Source organism: Lepidochelys olivacea (genome assembly GCF_965140295.1).
Source record: "Lepidochelys olivacea isolate rLepOli2 genome assembly, chromosome: 3".
In the NCBI taxonomy this organism is placed as follows: Eukaryota; Metazoa; Chordata; order Testudines; family Cheloniidae; genus Lepidochelys; species Lepidochelys olivacea.
Genome location: NC_140413.1, coordinates 67,191,576 through 67,200,111, shown reverse-complemented (window position 1 = coordinate 67,200,111; position 8,536 = coordinate 67,191,576).

Sequence of the window (8,536 nt, the reverse complement as noted above, 5' to 3'; positions counted from 1 at the left end):
TGCCCTTTTATCCTGAGCCTTACAAGATCACAGTGGTGAAAAGCATGATGGTCATTGCTCACAGAGTGCTCCCATAAAGTTACACAAAAGGTCTCAAATTAAGCCATTTCATGGCACTCATGTTCTCACTCCACAATAAGATGACGACAATAACAACCACCCCCTGTACGCTCTCCAAGGCAAGTGAGGGTGCTCCAAAGGCAGAAAGTCACCATTACCTGAAAAGAAGTAGCTGTCAACTTCCAGTGCATTTGAAAGACTGTATAACGTAAGTCACTGTGCTTTTGTGGAGGTGTTGATTATCACCAACCTCTTGACATTGCTTCATTTTATGCTTCTTGCATTTTATTTACAAGGTGGAAGTATTTCATGGTGGTGAATTTAATAATTTGTTAATTTGAAGTTTGTGGGGGAAAGGGAGGGATATAGTGTTTGCAAAGAAGCCATTCGATGTTCTGTACCAGTCTTTTCGAGTACCGAGTATAGCAGCCAGGTCACAGTAGTCCATTCCAGCTTTTGGTTGTGACTGGAGAAGTTAGTTACCTACAAATAAAGAAACTGCGTGCTGTGTTCAGTGAACTAGTGGTCCCTGGAATCTTACTATAAAAACTACATACTGCATCTGTGAGATTCTTTCCAGATGCTTCAATCAGTTAGGACACAGCAGGAGTCTTGCATGATCATGGCCACTTGAGATGTACCTGCAATTCTCTTTGACAGGCAGGCATTTTGTCAATGGAAGTTTCAGGCAAACATCCGAGGGCAAAATTTGACAAAAAACTCATGGAAGGACTTTAGCTGTGAGAGAGCCTGGACTCTGGAATCCACTCCTCTACTCCTGAGTCTGTTAACCATTCAGACACCTGCAAAGCCCATTCCTTAGGGAGGAGTACAAAATGACCTAGTAGTTGTGGGTGGCTTCAGCTCGATTTTCATTGTTTGGTGGGTTATTTTCTGGGTTTGGGGGCGAAGAGAGATTGCTGGATTTACTCCTGTTTGTATAGATGTCAAAAGACCTTTAGATAGGTGCTTTTATTCTTTACGTATGCATTGAAAGATACTCAAAATCTGCACACGATGACTATTTCTTGACTCTATCTTCAAGCAACTGGCAGTTGACCGCATTGCATGGCACCACCCTGTAGGGTGTGTTGCTCAGCTGAAAGCACAATGCCAGGTACAGAAACATGCAGCTCAATCAACAACCAGGGAAATAGCTTGGTGCAATAAATGTTGTTCTTCCCAAATTGGTCTATAGAGCCATGCGAAGACCCATTAATACAAACTGTGACGGTCAGTCATCCTTGAAACTGAGGTGACTAATATTATGATTATTGTTAGTATGTAGGCCTGTTTGTTAGCCTGAGATAGAATTTTGGGTTTGACCTTTGATACTCCTATCCTTACTAATGTGTGAACAAAGAACAAAGCCATTGTGTATTGCATTTTCTGTAAACAGATGTGGCTTACAGCACAATGAGAAAAGATAAGGGTAGAGTTAAAAGTGTTACTGGGTATGGTGGGAGTGTAATATATGAGCATACACTGGAAGGCTGCCTGGCTCCTCTCTCAAGCCAACGTCAAGCAACCAGTCAGGAGGGAGGGAAGAGAGAGAAGAGAGCCATAAGAAACTCTAAAAGCCAAATAAAGGCCTGGCCAGAACACAACCTCACTCCTTACTCCTCCCATGGGATACGAAAGAGGTGGTACCAAGCCCCCAGACTCATGACCCTCCAAATGTAACATGACCATAAGTTGTAAGGGGGTGGAACCAGAGGCATACACTGCAGGTATATTTGGGCCTGCTGGGCAGGGCAGGGGGGAGTAGAGAGACACAGGGACACGGGTTAAAGGCTCCGCAACGTCAGAGCTATGGATATGTTTGCTTGAAACTAACCCCAATAAACATTGCATTGCCTGCACTTTGGAATTCTGCTTTCTGTCTGCATGACAAGAACCAGGGTGGGGTGAAGGGAAAGCCCCTAACAATTATGCATTGAAATGACTTACTTGCGGTATTTCTGCTACAACATTGCCTTACAGGAGAATTGGGCTTCGTTAAGTGTAATGCCCCTTTAAATGTCAAAACCTTTTAAATTGTGATCCTTCCACCATGTTTGCTTCAGCTCAGTTTTTTCCTCCCCCCCCCCAGCTCATTTCCCCATTGATAGGTTTACAATTTTATTTCCCAGTCTCCCCGATTCATCCCCTTGACTGGCCACTCCACTGGTCAGTTCTGAATATTTTCCTGAAGCCATCCTCCATCAATGTTTTAGTCAAAGGACAAAAGAGAAAGTCCAGCTTCCCAAACAGATTTTCTTAGCTTCTAGAGAGACTTCCCTCTCCCCCCCCCCTCACATCTACCACCACAATAGTAGTCAACTCTTTACCTCTGTTATTGTTCATAATACAATATCACATACATTAGCAGAGGCAAAGGTCGGTGAGCTCAGGACCAAGCCCTCTTCAGGATCACTCCTAACAATGTTTTTTTATACTAGGGATACATAGGAGATGCATGGAGAAAAGCAACTCATCAGTGCTGCCTAAAACAGAAACAGAAGTAGCAAACTTTAATGTTCATCAACATTGTGAGGGTATGTGACAAGCGCCACTAACACAACTGGCATTAACGGGGTAATCTCATGAAGATTGCTACCAACTAGCACACACAGGCTGTATTAAAATGCATATTGTTTGCTTGCGCCCAGTTTACCAAGCGATCCAGACCATTCGGAATCAGTGACCTGTCCTCTTCATTATTTACCACTCCCCAATTTGGGTCATCCACCAATTTTCAGTGATTTTATGTTTTCTTCCAGGTCATTGCTAAAAGTGTTAAAGCCATCTCTGTGGGACCCACTGGAAACGTGCCCATTTGACAATTCCCTATTTACAATTATATTTGAGGCCTCCCAGTTAGCCAGTTTTTAATCCTTATGTGTGCCATGTTAATTTTAGGTCATTCTAGTATGTTAATCAACATCTGTGGTACCAAGTCAAATGTCTTACAGAAGTGTATTGCATCACCACTATTACCTTTATCAACCAAACTTGTAATTTCATAACAAAAAGATTATGAGTCAGTTTGACAGGATTTATTTTCCATAGACACATGTTGATTTGCATTAATTACATTACCCTCCTTTAATTCTCTAAAAATGGAGTCCCATATTGGCCACTCCATTATCTTGCCCAGTACTAATGTCAGGCTGGCAGGCCTCTAAAGGCCATCCCATTTACTCTTAATCAACTAGCACAACATTAGTTTTATTTTGCAACTTCCCCAGTGCTCCAAGACTTATTGAAAATCAGCATTAACATTCCAGCAAGCTCCTCTGAGTGCTTGACTTTGCAACCTTAACATTCTTTTTAAGGTAGTTCTGGATGTGATTTCCTGGGTTTAAAAATAAAAAAGTAGCATGGCTTCATATTGACGTCCACATGCTTCATTGGCAAGTTGGGAACCTTTAGATTTGCCACACCAACCTCTGCCACTTGAGTTAATGAAGTAACTGATAACTGACTATTATCATCCTCTGTGGGAATCTCAGTACTAGAAAGGGGTGAGACATGCTTTGCCAGTGGATTTCACACCTATTTACTGACAGAGGAATGGAGAGACTCTGGAACCTTGGATTCCATTCCAGGCTCTGGAGGGAAGTGTTCCCTAGTGATCACAGACTTTTTACATACACTTGACCCCTTCCCTCCCCCTCCAAAATGTCTGACCCCCTCCCAATCTCTTTACCCAGCTGGTCCCTGTTTCCCCCCCCCCCTTCCCCCAGGTTCTAGTCTCTCAGCATCCCTCCCCCCAGCCAATTGGCTACTAGTCCCAGATCTCCTCCTCAACCAGCTCTAATCTCCCCTAACTCTCAGTCACATTTTCTGTCCCCCCTTCAGTCTCCCCAGACTCTTTGTCCCCATCTCCTCCTTTCTCTCACCTCGTTCTGGCTGTTGTCCCCTCCTCAATCAACTCAGACAGTTCATGATGCCAGCAAGAGAATCACTTAAAGCACAGAAAAGACAGAATCTCTGCTTGTAGTTCTGGTGTCCAGCCCCACCTAGTCTGGAGCAGCATTACAGGGAAAGTCTAATATCACCCCTTTAGCTCTTGACTGGAGCCTTAAGTTGCTCTGCAGGGATAGGACATGTGCAGTCCAGTCATACATAGGAGTTGAGGGGCTGGAGCATGCCGAGTTGCTCTCTGGGAGTAGCGCTTGTACAGTCTGGTCAGAGTTAGGAGCTGGGAGAGGCTCAAGCATGCTCAGTGAAGTGGAATTTTTGGAGATTTTAGCTGCTAAAAATCAAACAAGTCTCTACTGGGCATGTGTAAAGTGTAACTTTATTTTGGCAGCTTTGGGCAGATTTTCATACAGATGTTGAAACATACCTGAGATAATGGCCGATAAGTGCCAAATTTGAAGTTGCTGCTCAAAATTATTGGGCACTAGAGGTATTCAAAAAAAGGTCATCAGAATTCTAAACATAGGTTGTTTTGTTTTAAATTTCAACAAAAAATAGTTTTCTCTAGCCTTTTTCTCCAAAATGGGGGGGGGGACTATCAGACTGAGGCAGACACCTGGGAAGGTACGTGCTGCTTTCCTGCCTATATGAAGCTATGAATCAGTGCTCCCAAGACACTCGTGATCAGTAATACTCACTACTAGGCAGTGCAATAGGTTTTCCCTGGACCCAGGGGACATCCAGAATGGTAACAAAAACAACCTCCCGTGAAGTAAGAGTACCAGTCCCTCTTGTATAAGAGCAGGAGGAAACCCGCACACCAATCTGTAGTCACTGCAGATGACCCCCTGGGGCATTATATTACAGAGGTGACAATACACGGGGAAAAATCAGGATGAATATTTTAAAAGTTTTGCTTACAGTCGGTTCAGTTGTGAGCCTGTTAACTATGACAGTGTCCCTGTAAGTACATGCCATTTGTTTTTGTGTGTGCAAGGCATTTCACACTGTGCTGTTGTAAAGCACATGATTAGATAGACCTTCAGCTGGTATAAACTGGTGTAGCTCCCTTGAATTCAAGTCAATCTACATCAGCTGAGGATCTGGCCCATTACATATATTAGGGGGAGAAATGGGCATACAATATGGTGATTTCCAAGACCAGCGTGCAGCTAAATAAGCACATTAATTTAATTCTATTTTCTAGCTCTTTAAAAAAGTAATAAATTATAAAGAAAAGGGCCCTGAAAGACAACATGGGGGCAGGAGGAAACAATAGTCTCTTCTATAAACTTATTTCACCTATATGTGATGGGACTGAAAAAACCCAAAAGGATGGCATCATGCCCACTCAAATATCAGCCAAAGGCAAGAATTATGAGATCGTATGAACTCACTAGGAAAAATTCATTCAGGTTGGATTACCACATTATTAAACAATTAAAGCACCACAGAAGGTACACAGAAAAGGCAAGAGGGATAATCCCAGAGTGGCCTATGAAGGGCAGCTAAAAGTTGGAGCTGGCAGAGCTTAGAAAAAGACAGCTTTGATTAAAAGTAAAGTCACCAAAAATACATGCTTAGGAAGATCTTATTTAAAGTCAATGGAGAAATTAGACATGGAAACAACTTGGACAGCAAAAATTCCCATGCCTAATTTTCTGATAATTTCATCTTACTTTGAAGAGTTTAGTCTATTTCTTTTTCTATTTCTTGCTTTATTTTCTATTGCTTGTTTCTGAAAGTTAGATAGAAGAATTTAGATCCTAGTGCTTTCTGTCTGTAACCAAGAGGTCAGCGTTTGTTACATATCTCCTCTATGTAACCAATACATAGAGGATGTGAGTTTATTACTGCCCCAGCTACACAGCCTGGCTCTAGCTGAAATAGGAGAGACTTATGCTACCAAGATAGGAGCTGTCACATAAGTAGTGGCTTGTCTGGGGTTCATACTACCCTGGGTACAAACTGAGGATGAGCTTTTGGTCTCCAAAGAAAGTATATAACCCATTGGTCAATGAGTATTATGTCCTTGTAGCAAAGGAAGACTCACCAGTGCAGCGCCTCCTGCTAGCTGTCCAGGCAATTAGCTCTTTCCAGCTCCAAAGCACCCCCTGCCAACTGATGTCTCACCTTCCGCCAGCCCCTGTGTCCCTCCCAGACCCCAGGGCCACTCTACACCAGGGTTCTGCCCTCTGTAGTAACCCCATAGTTCTGGGTCTCCCCAACCTGGGAATCCTCAACCCTCTATCCCCACCTCCCCTCAGTCTATGGCTATTGCCAGTCACCATCTATCCCTCCACTCACTTTGGCAGACTGCAGTGTACAAGCCCTTCATCATTTGCGGGGGGAGGGGGGTTTGAACCGGCTGCCTTTGCCTACCCTTGGGCTGTCCCTTTGCAACCCTAGTACCTGCTTGGCCTTTGGCAATGCCACAGCCTGGGGCTTTTCCAGGCAGGAGTTCCCCAGCACTGCTCCACTCAGGAACCTTACTCAGTCCCCAAGCAACCAGGCCCTTCTCCCACTATAACAAGAGAGACTCTCCCCTTGCTCCTGCCTAGCAGTCCCTTTATAGGGCCAGCTGTGACCTGATTGGGGTGTGGCCCAAGCTGAGGCTGCTTCCCCAATCAGCCTAGCAATTGGCTCCCCTGGGGCAGTCTTCCCCTCCCCCCCTCCCCAGGCTGCTTTAACCCCTTTCAGGGCTGGAGCAGGTAACAACCCCACTACAATCCTCTGGATAGATGCATATGCTCTGTGTGTTACAGCACCTGTCGCTACAGCTTGAGCTGAAGAGCCTCATGCTTTCAGCTTTGGAGATCCCAAAGTCAGTTCCCTGGGGTAGGCCACAATGGCAGCTGTCATGTAGCTACAGAGTTTGTACAGGTTTAGACTGTATCTTCACTAGCAAGCTTGATATCTGTAATTCTCCATCTTTGGGAGAACCCGTAGAAACTGTAGAACAAACCAGGCTCAGATGTACTGATGGCCTTGGAATCTCTGAATACCTTAATAACCCCTTAACTTTTGCATGGTTGACTTTGCAACCTTAATGTTCTTTCTAATGTAAATTTGTGTGTGTAATGCCAGTTGATTTTACATGTTATTTGGTTATGAAGTCCATTTTCAATCATATCATTGTAAGTGAATCACTATCTTTTTATTATATTTTACACATATATTAGGGAAGCTCAGGGATTGGTGATGGGCTATGTTGTTAATATTTATTATTTGTATTGTGATAGTTCCTATGAGCCCCAGTCATGGACCAGGACCCGAGCAGGACTCTTCACATGTACACACCCTCAGCCAAAAGCCCCTGGGTGAGTTCACACACACTTTAATGGGGTTTACTACTGGGGTACTTCCTTGTAGATCAGCTCATGACCAGTCTGATTCTCCTTCCTTCAGTTTCTCACTCTGTGGTCTCATTCACTCTCTCCATGGCTTGGCCCTCCAGCCAAGTAACTCTGTGGTTCCCCCACTTTCAGGGTATCAGTCTCCCCGTATTGGCTGGCCCAGTATTGTTCCCAACATTGCTCTAATTCAAAGCAATGACACTTCCCTACTGGCTAGTTGGGGGAATCTGGGTCCACCCACTACTGCAGGTTCCAGCCCACGGACCTTACAATCAGCAGCCAAGGTCTGCTTCTACTCTCACCCTGGATTTCCTCCTTTCCCTCTGAACCCAGAAAGTAACTGCAGGCATCCATGCTGCAGTATCCTTTCAGTTTCAAACTTCCTGACCTGATACCAGCCCCACCTGTTCCTATCCAGCTGGGCTCCATTCTCAATCAAGCATAACTCTCTCTTAGGTGTGGCCTATTAGGTCACTTAGCCCCTTCTGAGCCATATTAACCCCTTCCAGAATAGTGTGGTGTGAACACCCCATCACATGTACTTTTTGTTTTAGGTTAGTGCTTATGCTTGCAGTTATTAATCAAAGGTGAGTTCAATGGGGTTTTTACTCAACTCCTCACAAGATTTCAGATCAGAACACTAGTTAGTCATCCACCCAGTAACCCAGTCTCAGTATGTCTACACTACGAAATTAGGTCGATTTTATAGAAGTCGATTTTTAGAAATCAATTTTATACAGTCGATTGTGTATGTCCACAATAAGCGCATTAAGTCAGCGGAGTGCATCCTCACTACCGTGGCTGGCATCGACTGACAGAGAGGTGCACTGTGGGTAGCTATCCCACAGTTCCCGCAGTCTCTGCCGCCCTTTGGAATTCTGGGTTAAGCTCCCAATGCCTGATGGGGCAAAAACATTGTCACAGGTGGTTTTGGGTACGTCATCAGTTGCCCCTCCCTCCGTGAAAGCAATGGCAGACAATCATTTCGTGCCTTTTTTCTGTGCAGACACCATACCACGGCAAGCTTGGAGCCCGCTCAGCTCAGCTCACCGTCACCGCTGCTGTTGTGTCCTGGGTGCTGCTGTCAGCAGACGGTGCAGTAGGACTGCTAACCATCATCATCCACCGCTTCCGCTGCAACTCTGCTCTCCTGGTGCCATGAATCCACCTTGCAGGTCCTCTTGTCATTCTGTATAAATATCGATTCCCATGGC